This window comes from Microcebus murinus, chromosome 3 (genome assembly GCF_040939455.1).
Source record: "Microcebus murinus isolate Inina chromosome 3, M.murinus_Inina_mat1.0, whole genome shotgun sequence".
In the NCBI taxonomy this organism is placed as follows: domain Eukaryota; kingdom Metazoa; phylum Chordata; class Mammalia; order Primates; family Cheirogaleidae; genus Microcebus; species Microcebus murinus.
In genome coordinates this window covers 53,213,835-53,229,468 of record NC_134106.1, presented here as the reverse complement: position 1 = coordinate 53,229,468, position 15,634 = coordinate 53,213,835, and the positions used below count along the sequence as shown (strand labels likewise).

The following is a 15,634-nucleotide window of genomic DNA, read 5'->3' as shown; positions in this document are numbered from 1 at the left end:
CAAGGGAATTGGGGTAGACTGACCTTTTTCTTTCTAATTCTAATGTCTCTGTTTTTCCATACTGATTTTATTGTCTAATGCTTTCAATACCAAGTCTCTCAGTAGTGGCGATAGTAGGCATCTAATATTCCCCTTAATTAAGTTACTGACTTTTGGGTCAAGATATAATATATTTTAGCATATTACAAAATTATCCAGTATTTTTAAGTTGCTTTGTTAAAAAAAATCAGAAATGGGTTTTAAAATGTCTTTTCAATATTTATGGAGATAATGACGTAATTTTTCTTTCGGTCTATTAACGTAGCAACAATACCAATACCTATTCATAATTGTCTCCAGCCTGTTTGATAGTTAGGAAGCCCAGTTTATTTTCCACTGCAGGAAAAAAGTAAATGTTTCCAAAGAATCAAATAAGCAAGGTGTGAGATTATCTACTCAATTATACATATTTCAAACAGTAAGTATTTAAACTTGGTCTTACTCCTTACTTTCACTTTTACACAAACAGGCTTCAAAACAAACTGAAATTTTCTCATAAGTATTAAATACACTTAAATTAGTAGGATCCAGGTTTCATCCTTATTCAACTTTCCCTAAACAATCTCATTCACCTAAGGCTTATAATTACCACATTCTAGGACTCCTGGATTTATCTCTACAGCCCAGCAAAGCCCATTCTGCTAGATAGACTTCTCCACCTGAATTCCTCAAAGACCTCAAACTGAGTTTACCAAGAACAGAGCTCAAGCTCTTCTTCCTTAAACCTGGTCATCTTCCAGGGCTCTCTAACTCAGTGAATGGCTCCACCATCCACCTAGTCACTAAGCCAGAAACTTAGCTTTGACAAAGTTCCTTACCCTCCACTGTCTCTAAAGGATGATTTTACTTCACAAACCCCTCAATTCTGGAACATCTGTACCTCTTTTCAGTTCCTCTGACTCCACCGCTGGTCTAAACTGCCATTATCATCTAAACTAGTACCCTAAACAGTATTTAACAATGCCCAACTCAAGCAATCTTTTTAAAAGTCAAATATGATCCTATCAATCCCCTGCTTGTGGTAAAGATTTGAATTGAATTAAAAAAACTTTAACAAAGCCCATAAGCCATTCCTATCTCTCTAGCCATACTCCTCCCTTCCCCCATTGTTTCCTGTGCTCTAGGCTAGGCCTTCTTTCAGTTTTTGAAAGGCAGACAATAACATTCCCTTGCACCACAGGGTCTTTGCACTTGCAATCCCATTGCCTCTCATATCCTTCAATTTTTAGGCAAGAGATCAATTCCTAAGTTTCCTAATTTAACACCCTCCCCAAAGTCCTCCTACACATATTTGTTTCACAGCATTAAGAAATGGAATAAGTTTGTAATCAAATGCTTATAACTAAAAAATTGTGTAAGCTGTGTATATTATGAAAAACACTGACAGATTGAAATGTAGTATGTAATTCTTAAAAATCTATTTACCACTTTCTAAAACAGTTAAGTTAATCTTGTATTTCTTCTCCATAAAAAAAGAAGTCAGTGTCATGTTCTGGAGCAGCACTGTCCAACTGAAATAAAGCCATACATGCAATTTAAAATTTTCTAGGAGCCACATTAAAAAAAGAAACAGATGCAATTTATTTTACTTAACCCAAAGTATCCAAAATATGTGATCAATATTGATATATTTCACATTAGGTTTTGAAATCTGTTGTGTATTTCATACTTAAAGCACATCTTAATTTGGACCAGCTTCAATTCACGTGTGACTATTGGCTACTGTATTGGACAACACACTTGTGGAAGACAAAATTGTATTTCTTGTACTTTAACAGCTTACTAACAGAATCAGTTACTTTAAAAAGAACATGGCATTAAGCAAGTTTAACCTCATATCAAACAAGGACACATTTCAGGTTTTAATCCTTCAAAAACCTTAAATTATATTAATATAAACATTCCACATTGCTAAAAAGCCTAAATCCAAAATAAAAATTCAAGTAATTTTAAAAATTGCATATTTACTGATCACCTGAGGAAATTACAGGGAGATGGGTACTCAAGCACTGCTGATAGGAGTGATTTCATTACAACCTCTTGGAAAGCAATTGGCTTTCCCTTTGATTTAGTAACTCCACGTCTAAGACTTGATCATATGGAAATAACCAAAAACAAGGTCAAAGATTTATGTACAAACTTGTTCCCCAAGATGCTCTTCTATGATAGTAAAAACAGGAAAAACCCAATCAGTGGGTAATAGTCACCAGAGATAACTTGAAACTGACATGATGGCATTCTATATAGCCATTAAAAATCATGTTTTACTGGGAGTGGCGGGAAGGGCATTTATTGAAACTTTAAAATCTATACCCCCATAATATGATGAAATTAAAAAAAAGAAAAAAAATCATGTTTTAAGGAATAGTTAATAACATGAGCAAATACAATTTAATAGTTAAGGAAAAGAAAAATCTGTGCAATAGGATTCATATATATGTATGATGCACTCACATACTTATTCATATTTTAAAAAAAAAACTGAAGGCAAATCAAAATATTAAGTTTTCTGTTTGTGTAGCATGATAACCAGTGATTTTTTTTCCTATTATTCCTTTTAACACATATTTATTTATTTATTTATTTATTTATTTATTTATTTATTTATTTTTTTTGAGACAGAGTCTCACTTGTTGCCCAGGCTAGAGTGAGTGCCGTGGCGTCAGCCTAGCTCACAGCAACCTCAAACTCCTGGGCTCAAGCAATCCTTCTGCCTCAGCCTCCCGAGTAGCTGGGACTACAGGCATGCGCCACCATGCCCTGCTAATTTTATATATATATACATTAGTTGGCCAATTAATTTCTTTCTATTTATAGTAGAGACGGGGTCTTGCTCTTGCTCAGGCTGGTTTCGAACTCCTGACCTCGAGCAATCCGCCCGCCTCAGCCTCCCAGAGTGCTAGGATTACAGGCGTGAGCCACCGCGCCCGGCTAACACATATTTATTGAGTGCTACTTTATGCTAGGCATTAAAACATGCCATCATGGGGCATACCACTTTTCCTCTCACTTTTCCACATTTTTCTAAATTTTCTATATAAGCATTTATCTTTTTATAATTTTAATAACCAGAAAAACATAATATGGAATGAATACTGATTTGGGTAAATCAGCTGTAAGGGGAAATATCTGGATGAACTGGGAAAGAATTTGAATGTGGTCTTGAGTATTAGTTTAGATGACTAAACTAGCTGACTTAACAAAATAAAAAATCTACAAAACAGCATATGCACTTCATTCTGGTAAAAAGTATACACACACACACCCCTACATATATAAATGTATGGGGAAATATGATTATATAAACTGTGAACGGTGAGGGATCTCTTTTTTTTAAATGGGGTTTTTTGCTTGTCTAAATTCTGTGATGCTCCTATAAGACTATTTTTAAAAATTAAAAACTATATGTATATATACACATCCACTATTTACTGAGCAACTACTACAAACAAAACTGTGTCTGGCTTTGTAAGGGATAGAACTAAGTAAAAGGAGTCACAACCTTAAAGAAACTTGCAATTAATTAGGATGAATAATATAAAAGTAATACAAGACAAAATAGAAACAACATATGAAATAAAATATGGCTACCAGGATTCTAAGAAAAAGATCACACTTGATTGGAAAGAGAAAAAGTGGTGAAAACGAGAAAAAAATTCAGGAAGGTGAAAAACGGGAAGGATTTAATTGACAGAGGAAATGGTAGGCACTGAAAATAAAGCATAGGGTCACTGTCAAGGAATAGTAAGACACATAATAGAGTCTGTTTAGAATGTATAGGGTATATGAAGGGAGTAGGCAATAAGCTGGACACATAGTTTGTGAAGGCCTTGAATCTTCAAGGGAGTGCCACTGTGAGTCTTTTGAGTTTAGCAATGGAGGATTTAGTGGAAGTTCCAATTCAAGAAACTATTCTTTCTATCACTTCTCATCAGCTGCTACTAACCAACTTGGTTTGAGCCACTACCATGTCTTTTTGGCTGTATCTCTGTAACCACCTCCTAACTGTGTATTTCTGTTTCCAGTCATGTAATCCTATAGTCTATTTTTTATACAGCAACCAGAAAGACCTTTTTTTTTTTTTTTGAGTGAGACAGAGTCTCTGTTGCCTCCGCTAGTGTACTGTGGCATCGGTCTCACTCACAGCAACCTCAAACTCCTGGTCTCAAGTAATCCTTCTGCCTCAGCCTCCCAAGTAGCTCAGACTACAGGCTTGCACCACCATGCCCAGCTAATTTTTTCTATATTTTTAGTTGGCCAATTAATTTCTTTCTATTTTTAGTAAAGACAGGGTCTTGCTGTTGCTCAGGCTAGTTTCAAACTCCTGACCTTGAGCGATCCTCCTGCCTCAGCCTCCCAGAGTGCTAGGATTACAGGCGTGAACCACTGTGCCTGGCCTGGAAAGCCCATTTTTTTTTTTTTTTTTTGAGACAGAGTCTTGCTTTGTTGCCCGGGCTAGAGTGAGTGCCATCGCGTCAGCCTAGCTCACAGCAACCTCAAACTCCTGGGCTCAAGCAATCCTCCTGCCTCAGCCTCCCGAGTAGCTGGGACTACAGGCATGCGCCACCATGCCTGGCTAATTTTTTCTATATATATTAGTTAACCAATTAATTTCTTTCTATTTTTTTATAGTAGAGACAGGGTCTCGCTCAGGCTGGTTTTGAACTCTGACCTTGAGCAATCCGCCCACCTCCGCCTCCCAGAGTGCTAGAATTACAGGCGTGAGCCACCGCGCCCGGCCTGGAAAGACCATTTTAAAACATAAGATTATTTCACACCTTTACTCAAAAACCCTGTGATGGCTTCCCATCTCACACAGTAAAAAGCCTAAGTCACTAGAAGTTCTATAAAAACCCTACAAAACTGCCCTCTCACTCTCTAACTCTGATCACATCTCCTACTGCTCTTCTACTAGAATAGAGTTATTCTAGCCACACTGGACTTCCCTGCTACAATTCCTTGAGCATTCCAGGCACACTTCTGCCTTTACCATTCATTCCCTTATTTGTCTCCCCTCCTTCAAGTTCAAACCTTCTCTGACCCCACCCTCCATAAAACAGCAAGCCCTACCAACATCCCTAATCCTGGCTTAAAATAAAAGTCAGCACTCTCCTATGCCCCAAACTAACTCTATTTTTCTGATGATGACACTTAACATCATCTCCTATCTTACTGCTGTTTTGCTTGTCTGTCCCAAACACACATACAAAGAAACTGAAGCTCTAAGCAGGTTTTTTTTCTCTTATCCCCAGCACCTAAAACAGGGCCTGACATAGAACAGGTGCTCAATCAATATTTGTAGTATTAAAGAAAGAGGATAACATGGTGCTAGTAGATATTTAATTGAAATGGTTTATGGCATACTGTAAATATTTACATAAATAGAACCTACAGTGACTTTAATCTCATTTACTATGTAATTTCCCCCTATGAACTACTAACTAATATAGTGCTTATAAATTAACCTTTAATTTATGAGCAATCTATCTTTGCAAAGCTTACCTTTAAGTTAGTTATTTGGAATAAGGGTGGTAGTGACAGAATAGGAAGGAATCTTAAATCTCTATTTTCTTCCTCTTTTCACTTCTCCCAAACTAATGAACAATGATTCGCCACCTCCTCCCTTCCTCCCCACTGATCTGAATAGTTCTTGACCTTTTCCCTTTCCCAGGGAATAGGTTCAATCCACAGACCTATGAGCTCCTACCCTAGGGTAAGGCCAGAAATAGAAACTAGGAGTGTGATACAGGGCTGTTCAGATGGTTGGCAGCAACAGAGAAGAGCCCAGGCCAGGGAAGTTAATTCAGAGGAAGCTGGAGAAGCCAACAATTCTTAATCCAATTGTTTTTAATTTAGAAACTCCTTATATTTTAAAAGGAAGTCAACACAAAATAACACTAAATCCTTCCCTGTCTTCTTTTTAAATATACAGTGCTGAAAGACAAAATGATCGTATGTGTTTTAAATACCTAAACTTTTTATTATGAAGGATTTCAAGCATACAACAAAGCTTAGAAAAAAAGCCATAAGGAATGAGCAAGTATCCACCACCCAGCTGTGTTAAACCTTAATCTCTTATCAAATCTGCTTCAGATTTTAAACACAGTAAAATATTTATAAACTCACAGTCCCCTCCTAGATCTTTCTCTCCAGTTCTCCAGAGGTAACTTTTATTTTGAATTGGTATTTATCATTCCTATGCATGTTGTACTTTTGCTACATATTCTATGAATCATAGAAAATATATAATGTAGTTTTGGAACTTTTAAAACTATATAAATGTTATCATATTCTGGTTCTGTCACTTACCAGCTGTTTGACCTTAGGCAAGTTACTTAATACCTCTGTGCCTCAGTTTCCTCTCTGAAAAATGGGGGTTAATACTACCTACTACCCTATAGGGTTGTTGTGAGGATTAAATGAGTTAATACACTGCATATAAAGCATTTAGAAAAGTAATCTTGCTCATAGGAAGCAGTATATATATTAATATTAGTGTTAGCAACTATCATATAATGCTAACGGACCCATTGTGTATCAATATATACATACATATATTGAAAAGATTAATTAGCAAAATGACATGTAAATTTTATATAATGCCAGATATTTTCAAAATTGCATAAAAACTAAAAATGAAGTTCAGGCTGGAAAGTTTCACTAGCCTACTGAAAGAGGAATTGAAAGTGCTAGGAATAGAGAGAAAAAGCCTTTATTTTTAAATTTACAAATTATAGGTAACATTAAATTAGAAAATAAACATTTTATTTAAATAACTTATGATTTAAAAATATCTAAATACTTAGCTCCCTCCTTTCATAAGATTTGGGGGAAGAGCTGGGAGAGAAGGGACAATTCCTCAATGAGATACTAGTCAAAGACTTCTTTGCCTGTTGAAGAGGGCACTTTAGATTTCACACAAAATGAAACATCATTGGGTACTCAAATTTCACTATTTTACTGAACTAGTTTGTCACTAACTGCAAGCACAACAAACTAAAATTTAAAATAATGTTTTCTAATAGGATTCATCTAGGTTATACGATTTTCATAAAGACAACTGGATTCTGCAAAATTTATCAATGTGGTTATGGACACATTATCTTTGTTTTGGTAAAGAATTATTTTTATAACAGTCTCTAAGTCAAAAGATCAAAAAACATCAAAACTTAAATGCCCTACATATTATGTGAATTCTAATGAATTTCTTTCAGGAGCTTTTTAAAGATTTAAAAATATATATGTACTTTGAAGATCAATTAATATATCTAGTTTGACACATACACAAAGGAACTAGATCTAATGAGCATCTACTAGGTGCCATTTACTGGGCTAGATGTTTTACATAGGATCTATCCTTTAATCAATGTGAAAATATCTTTATGGACAAAATTTAGAAGACTACCACAGATACTCTGAACAAATATACTTCTGCAAAGTATTAACAATGACTACAAAAGCCAACATTTAAACCGGTAAAGCATATAAAATGTAGGTAACTGTGCTAATTATATCAACACAAGAGTGTTGAAACATTTGTTGCCCCTAGAGTTTAGCATATATGTTTATGTCTAAGAGTTTAACTGAAAGCAACAATCAAATGTAACATCAATGATAAACGCTGTCTAGTTCCCTTTCCCTCCCCCTCTCACAAAAAATCCTCAGAGAACGTAGCCAGTAGAAGGAAGATTTATACCTTATGAAAAGTTCCCAAGTAAAGTTCTACTTTACTTCTCCTAAAGTGAGAACTTTGAAACAGAACCGTTGTTTTTGTTCACCACCCCCCGAAAATATTTACATGTATGAGACAGTCAGCCCTTCCCTCAGTCCCAATAGAAGACTCAGTATAACTTGCATAAACCAAAAAAAATCTAGCGATTCCCACTACTTTCCTAATAGAGCAAGGACCCTACGAACGCTCACCCCATACTCTTGTTCCTGCCCCAAATAAGTCGCAGCACCTGCCAAACCAGGCGCTTAAATAATGGTCCAACTTTTCCAACGCAATCTGGAGAGACGCAGATAATTTCTTGAAGAGTGCAAGAAGACAGCAGAAAAGACACTGTCAGTGCATAAGCTTTGGGGCTGTCTCCTCTGCCTGTTGGAGGATTCAAAATCCGCTTACTTCAGAGACCCTTGGAAGCAGCACACTCCGGTCGCGGCCGGCCTCGGGCCTCGGCGAAGCAGGCAGTGTTTACACCTGTCACGAGGGAGGGGGGGGGAAGAAAAGAGGAAGCCCGAGCAAAGCCCCAAACTTCTCAACAGCTCCCGGGAGAAAGCGGCCGGTGTGCAGCTTCGGGCAGGTGGAAAAGAAGGGACAGGACGAACCGGCGATGGCCGGGGAGGGAACGGCTCACACTTGCCCGGCCGGTGCCCGGGATGGCAATGAGGTGGCCGTGCGCTTCGGGCGCCGCCGGCTGTATTCCCGCACCCGCCGCAGAAGATAGCAGAGCCGGAGCCCGGAGCCCGCAGGCCCGGCTCCGTCCTCGCAGCCCGCGGCTCCGCGGCGGGCAGGTGCTCCCGGCCCGGGCGAGAGTCTGGCTGGTGGGCCGGGCCCGGTCCCCGTACCCTCTTTTCCCCCGAGCGGCTGGGGAGCGGAGCGGCGGCGCTTACCTGGCTCGTTCGGGGCGGCCGCGATGGGCATGGCTCAGGGGCCCGGGGAGGAACTGGCTCCCCGGGGAAGAACCGTCTGTTCCGACGCGGAACTGGTGAGAGCGGAAGGCCAGCTGCTCACAGCCCTGTCAGCGCAGCAGCGCCATGGACGCCCACCCGGAGTTTCGGCGCTGCCGCGGGACCCCCATCTCACTACCCTCCGCCCTCTTCCGCCGCCGCCGCCGCCTCCACCTCCTCCGCGGAGACCCCCCGCCCACTCCACACACTCTCCCATCATGCAGCGGGGGAACCGCTGCCGCCGACACGTCACTTCCGGGCGCAGGTGGCTAGGTCGGGACCGGGCGCTGGTGGGTGCTGGAGGGTGGGGGAGGACACTCCAGGGGAATTAGTGTCACAGAACGCTTACCCTTGCGCAGGCGCTGTCGCGCAGAGCTCCGGCCGCCATTTTGGGTGCGGGCAAGCTGCCCTTTCCTTTTACTTCCCTGCGAGTCATCTAGCTGTGGGCGGATAGATGACTTCCCGCACTCCGCCGCCCGCTGAGGCGGCGCTCCGGACGAGGGACAGGTGCTCCTATCAGCTGGTTAACGTTAACGTTCAGCTCAGGACCGAGTTAAGTCTCTCTCTCTCAAAGTAAAACTGCAAAGACTTGGAAGCGCAGAACCGTATCTTCACCAAAAACCTACAAGAGAGCATTCATCAGCTTGCCCCGATAAACGACATTTCATTCACAAAGTTCCTTCCTCTTTTTTATTTAAGCCGATAAAGGAGTAAGCTGGTATTTAACGAATAACAAAGAAGAGATTGTGATAAATCGAATTTAAGGTGGGAAAGCAACCGGCGAACTGACAGGTCGTCTTCGAGACCAACAACAAAATAATCCGGCATTTGGCTCAAATGGAGACTGGTAGTTTTTCATAGATCCTTCGGGAGAATATCCAATGAAGTTAAAGAAATAAAATCCATTTCTGCATTCAAACACATTTCTGTAACAGAGGTCATAACAGATTTCGTTTCCATTGTCAGTCCTGAGCTGTTGATCATTTGTGTTTTTATAACATTTCTCCCTCCTTTATCATGAATATCTGTTAGAACACTGGCCACTGTAAAAATCAGACTTTGAGGCTACAGGATTATATTACTGTCTGGGATGATGAGCCGGGGATCCTACCCTGCAAAATGAGCTCTGCCGGTCCCTCATTCTGTCCATATTGTCAAACCTGGTTCGGTAATTTGAATAATTTAAAATAGGTCCAAAACAGAAAAGCTCCGTAGCTACCCAAAGAAAGAAGGATGGAAAACACCCTCTCAGCCACAGAAAAGTGTCCACCCATTTGAGTGGAGGAATTATACAAATCAGAGGAAAGATAAGGACAATAGCAGTTCATCATGGTTTATCCCGCCTCTGCAATGTTCTAGACAAATTAACTTGAAGTGCTAAAATAGACCTGCCTTCGTCTCTTTACAACTCAATCGCTGTAAGATATACGGAGACTGCATCACTTTAAATTGGAGTACCAACTGCTTTGTGGTGACGCGGGATTTTTTTGTTATTGCTCAGTCACTAAAGTAAGAAAAATCTATATGGCTTGTCAAATTTATGCCTATTGTATTTCGCCCCCTGCTGGTTTAGCTCGTGTGCAAGCTTGAGTATGTGTGTGCATTGAAAAACTGGAAATGCATTGATTTTAGAGGACCACATGCTTGTTTTCATTTGATAGCTCTACTAAACAAATATCAAAAGAAGATATGGCACGATCAAAAGCAGACCCTACAGTAGGAAAATGTTTAACTACAACAATGAATTTAAACATCAAACATTAGAAAGAAAACCTTGCTTTGGGGAAAATATTTTTCTGATTTCATACAAAACATCAAATTACAAAATGATGACTTTTGTCTAGTAAATGCATAAGCCAATCCTATTCACTTAGGACAATTTAAAAATCAGCTTCCTACTTTGTAATATGGAATTTGAGTAGGTCTTTGGCCAACTGCCTTTTGAGTGCAATCAACCAACCTGTAATTGGTAATCTCACATGTACTTCTGAAAACAGCACTCTTATGCTTATAAAATTGTATTACAAAAGGAAAGTCTTTGAATTTTTAAGATGATAAATCTATGGGAAATATACAATTCATTGCATTTGGAGCCAATGATAGTACTGTTTTTGTTTACCTTTAAAAAATTATGACCATAATGAATTACCTAAGATTTGCCATCAAGAAAAGAAAAAAAACAACTACCAGTTAACGATGTTTTATAATTACTTTTAGTTTTTTCACCTGTGTAGACTTTTTACAAAGTTGCGATCATAATGTAAATAGATTTTGTATCCCTTTTTTCACCTAATGTTATGGTGTAAGCATCTCCTATCATTTAACGTCTTAATTGTATTACCTACATAGTCTGTGGAATGGGCATACTCTGATTTATCTATTACCCTAATGGTGGATGTTTTCCACTATTATAAATACTACTTTGAGGAACATTTTGCACATGTAGCTTTGTTAAATTTTGGGAAATTTTTCTCAATTTAAAAATTACTGAGGCAAAAGTCTATAAATGATTAATTGGCACTTCATCATCTCATATTATTTTCCAAAAGACTATACCAATTTAGAATGCCAGTAATACAGGAGTGTACTAATTTTACCACCTTCTCACCAGCAGTGGATAATAATTAGAAGGGAAAAAAAAAGATTGGACTGGCCGGGCGCTGTGGCTCACGCCTGTAATCCTAGCTCTTGGGAGGCCGAGGCGGGCGGATTGCTCAAGGTCAGGAGTTCAAAACCAGCCTGAGCAAGAGCGAGACCCCGTCTCTACTATAAATAGAAAGAAACTAATTGGCCAACTAATATATATAGAAAAAATTAGCCGGGCATGGTGGCGCATGCCTGTAGTCCCAGCTACCCGGGAGGCTGAGGCAGAAGGATCACTCGAGCCCAGGAGTTTGAGGTTGCTGTGAGCTAGGCTGATGCCACGGCACTCACTCTAGCCTGGGCAACAAAAGCGAGACTCTGTCTCAAAAAAAAAAAAAAAAGATTGGACTAAAAAGTGAAAGGAACTTAATTCATATTTTATCATATAAGAAATCAACAAACATGCAAGTACAAAACCCCAGCAATGTTGTGTTCTGGAAAGGCAATATACATAGATCAGGCTCTATGAACAGGCTCTATTATCACTATGATTTTGTATAAATTATTTAACTTCTCTTGACCTCAGTCTCCTTATATGTTGAATGAGAGAGTACAACTACATCACAGGTTCTCAACCCTCTTAGGACAAATAACAATTTGGCACCTGTATCTCTTTGAAAACATGATCAAAGCTTTGGCCCTTTCTGTAGAAAAATTTATACCCACAGACACTCAAATTTCTCAGACATTCTAACACTCATAGAAGAGGGTCTATGAACCATAGCTTAAGAAATCTGCACCAGATGATCTCTAAGGTCCTTTCTGTATCTAAACATTTACCTAAGACTTTATTTTTTTAACTTAGTAAACATATTCTGGCTAAAAAAGTACTTCTTAGTGAATAAACAAATTATGATATATTCATAGATTGAATACTATTGCATATATACTATTGAGCACTTAAATAAACCAGAGCTATAGGTAATTTGGTTAGATTATAAAAGCAATGAAAAATAAAGTGTCAAAACGAGTTCAATCTGCTGTGAATTTTACAATGTATGTGAATTTTAAAAATAAACCAATACTTTATTTGTGGATATACATTTTTATAGTAAAGTATAAAAATATAGATGGAAAGGATACATACCAAATTCATTAGAGGCTGATATGGGTCAAGAAGCACTAAAGAGGACTTCATCTATAACTGCAATGTTTTATGTCTTTAAAAAAATATAAAGCAGCTGGGTGCTGTGGCTTGTACCTATAGTCCTAGCTACTTGGGAGGCCGAGGAAGGAGGATCACTATCGACAAGGAGTTGGAGTCCAGCCTGGGCAATATAGCAAGACTCCATCTCTTTAAAAAAACGAAGCAAATATAACAAATGATTTGCATTTAATTTTAGGTGGAGGGTGTTTGTTATATAGTTCTCTGACATGTTCTGTATTCTTTTCTTAAAAATGATTAAAAAATAACTTTTCCAGAACAGTTAGTTTAAAACCATGAAATTGTGAACAGCATTCTAGTGATAATTCCTGATGTACTATAATGCTAATATCTCAGATTTACACAACTTTTCAAAGTGCTTTTAAGTATATTATCTCTTCTGATTTTCACACAGACCGCTTAGAGCTGATTAATACTATTTTATAGAACATGTGATCACAGATTTTGGGATATGTACAAGATTAAAAAGTTAGAGATGAATGAGGATTACAACCATGATTCTTTCCCCCTATCCCATTTGGCCTTCCTACTTTATAGAACTGTAATATTATAACCCCTCTGTTTACCCATACCTAAAGACAATTTATCTCATTTTGTCATATAATGCACTTTCTCTATGTTCTTCATGTTTCAATTATTTTCTAATGAAGTTTTTTTCCTCACAATGAGCATGACTAATAAACTGAGTGAACCTTCACTATATTCTAAAATATTATGTATATAAAATTTAAGCCAATGAATAATTTGCTGAAAAAGTTTTGGCACCTTTAGAAATTATCTAGTCCAAGAGCAGTCTCTTCCCAACCTCCCCCTCCAATTTAACAGATAAATTAATAATACCTTAAAAAGTTAAATGACAATGATATCCTTAGTCATCCAATTTAAAGAGAAGTACGTACTAGAAACCAGGTTTCATGTTCCTAATCCAGAGTAACTTCTGTTTTTACCCCACATGATTTCATGTTTGTTACACTCTTTTTCACCAAAGCACATAAAAACCCAAAACTATTTGGGACCCAAATAAACTTGTTTTCTATATGGTCAGCTGGATGTGTCCATAATATAAGATGTACTGAAGATAAACATTCATTTCAGATATAAATTAGATTAATCATGTGGAATGAAAGTATAAAAAGAAATATTTTATTTTTTTACTGCTGTCCAGTCTTCAGATATAAAAAGAAACATTTTGAAATAGGAAAATACTATTACAATATTTTGTTGCCAATGTTTTTGTTGCTGATTTGATGGGAATTTCACCAGTTTCTCAAAGTGTGATGAGCAACAGAAATTTTGTTTCTTAATCATTACCACTAGTCTTTTTGGACTTGCTTATCAAGTTTATTACATAAATAATAAAAATTATAATTTAATATTGTAGTACTTTCTTGACTACTGGTTATTTAGAACTTTCTGGACAAATATTCAGTATATCAGGGCAAATATTGAATATTTAAGAATTCAATATGTCCAACCTCTTAGTACATATTAATTTTATCAGTAAAATTGGAGGGAGAGGCAGGAAAGAGACAGCTATTTGACTAGATGATTTCTAAAGGTGCTAGAACTTTTCCAGCAAATTTTCCAAAGGCACAAATTCTATACACAAAAGTCTATCAAATTCTAAGAACTTTTCAAGTATAAAAATTTGAAGGATGAGTTCAGGTGGTAGGAATTGGGATGAATACACAGCATTTAAACCAAGGACCCCAAAGACATTTTCCAGATATATTTAGATATATTCTTTTGTCATGTGAAGACATAGCATTCCACTCTTTTGGGGGATGCAGCAACAAGGCACCATCTTGCAAGCAGAGAGCAGCCCTCACCAAACAACTGAACCTGCCAGCACCTTGGTCTTGAACTTCCCAGGCTCCAGAACTGGACATGTACCCACCCATGGGCTTACCACAGTTGGAGAGATATAGATGGAGTATTCTGTTAAAGGGCTCTGCAGTCCAACCATTTTCATCGTTCTAGTCTTCAAGCCTCTCTCCTGGCTCTGTGCAAAGCCTCAAAGGGCTCCTGATGTGTTGTCCTGATTGCAGAAATGGTTCCTCTACCAACCTGCTACATTGTGAAATTCAGCCTGATCAAATGGGGAAAACATAACCTTCTGAGCAACTTGTCTCCCTGGAGAAAAATCTTATCATGGAAGAGACTGTCTGGCCTCAGGGCACTCTGGGACAGTCAAGGGATGACTCTTTTTCTACTTTTGTCCTGTATTTCAAGGTGAATAAAGATGGAAACCTTGCTGTGAGTCATGAAAAAAATATATATGTTAAATTAAATATATTATTAAAGTCAATTTCCCCTGTTTCTTTTTCCTTTTAAAAAAATACAGCTACTGAAAAAAATTTAAATTGAATATGTGGCTCACATTATATTTCCATTGTACAATGCTGAAATAGAGCATTATGTTTGTGAAAAACCTACATCTATCCTTAGCTTTGTAGTAGGATCCAGGGAAATACAATAGAGGTAGTTTTCATGTAATTTTTACAGTTGCATGAGGGCAGAGATATGTCTGTTTTATTCATTTCTATATTCCCAACTTCAAGAACATAACCTGATACATGGTTGATGGCAATAGATAATTTATTCAACAAATGACATTCCCTTGACTCAGTGGAATGAGTAGCCTTAGGAAAAAAAAATTTTTAATGTAATTTTTAATAGCTTTCTTGAAGCTTTGTTGTTTATCATGTCCTTCAGTATAGTTTTATAATTATCTAGGTATAATATCAATTTATGGTCTATTTTTTAAATATCAATTAACAGTTTACTGATTACCTTTATGCACTCAGCACTGTGCTCAGGGATTATAAAGAAACAGGCCTTGGTTCTTGCCAAGGAGTTGACAGTCTAGTTAGGAGACAAGACTAATATACCTGAGATAATCACCAACCTTGAAACTTCTGATTCTGTCAAATGGAGAACAATTAGATGCTGAAGCTGCACAGGACTGACAATAACAGTGATCAGTTCAGAGAAGAGGAAGATCTGCTGGAAGAGTTTGGAAATGCTTCACTTCAGGTATCTGTTTGCCCCAGTGTATAGTTGGTTGTGCTGAGGGCTGCTTCTCCAGGCTCCCCAAGAGCCCCAGCATTAGGCTCT

At 38.0% G+C, this 15,634-nt stretch overlaps 1 protein-coding gene across 2 annotated transcripts in view; it reads right to left on the bottom strand.

Annotated features, from left to right (window-relative positions):
* AFTPH (aftiphilin) overlaps positions 1-8,903 on the bottom strand; it is a 69,204-nt gene extending 60,301 nt beyond the window's left edge. The window contains exon 1 of one of the 2 annotated variants that reach the window (XM_012764921.2): positions 8,653-8,903. The gene's annotated coding sequence lies outside the window, so the exon portion shown is untranslated. The remainder of the gene's footprint in view (positions 1-8,652) is intronic. The other variant, XM_012764922.2, reaches the window with a different exon arrangement.
* Between the last annotated feature and the right edge of the window lie 6,731 nt (positions 8,904-15,634).